The following is a 710-nucleotide window of genomic DNA, read 5'->3' as shown; positions in this document are numbered from 1 at the left end:
TCTCTCTCTCTCTCTCTCTCTCTCTCTCTCTCTCTCTCTCTCTCTCTAACCATGTGGATGACTGGCCTGTCAGAAGGCTGACTGCACCACTCAGCTGGAAAATGAATGGCTGTTCATGTGGTGTGTTCGCTACAGTCAGTGAGGCATTGTGGCTCTTACAACGACCAGAATCCTGCAGAGCCCACCCATATCTTTGTTGTGTTGTAAAAACATATGCAGCATGTGAGCCAATGCCAGAAACAGGCAACAATACAGCAGATGCAGGTGTATCAATGCTCCTGCTGCTAAAGAAAATGATTGAATCAGTACATCAGACGTTTAATAAATGTTATAAATGTTAATTCGTTGTACTGATTCATCGATATCTTCGATGCAGGAGCAATTTGAGTTAATCTTCCTTTTCTGCAAAGCGTAATGCATCCAGTACCAACCTTTGAGTTCTCCACTATCTCTGTACTCTGAGAGCTGCTGCTCTGTACACATGTATTTTACTAAAGCAGATATCTCATATTGTTTTCCATGAAATTTGTTCATAGTCCCAAGAGGATAAATCCTTGTGACTCTGGGCCATTTCCTGACGTTTCTTCGAAAGGACACTGTGAGGTTCACATTTGTGGGTTTTAAGTGATAACGTCCAGACAGCTAATAAATGGACTGCCGTGACATTTGTCGCGCACATGCATCTCTCCCTCAGGATGAATTGTAATAAC

The sequence above is a fragment of the Anarrhichthys ocellatus genome, unplaced genomic scaffold (assembly GCF_004355925.1).
Source record: "Anarrhichthys ocellatus isolate YVR2014 unplaced genomic scaffold, GSC_Weel_1.0 scaffold24, whole genome shotgun sequence".
Lineage (NCBI taxonomy): Eukaryota > Metazoa > Chordata > Actinopteri > Perciformes > Anarhichadidae > Anarrhichthys > Anarrhichthys ocellatus.
This window is presented reverse-complemented; position numbering follows the sequence as displayed.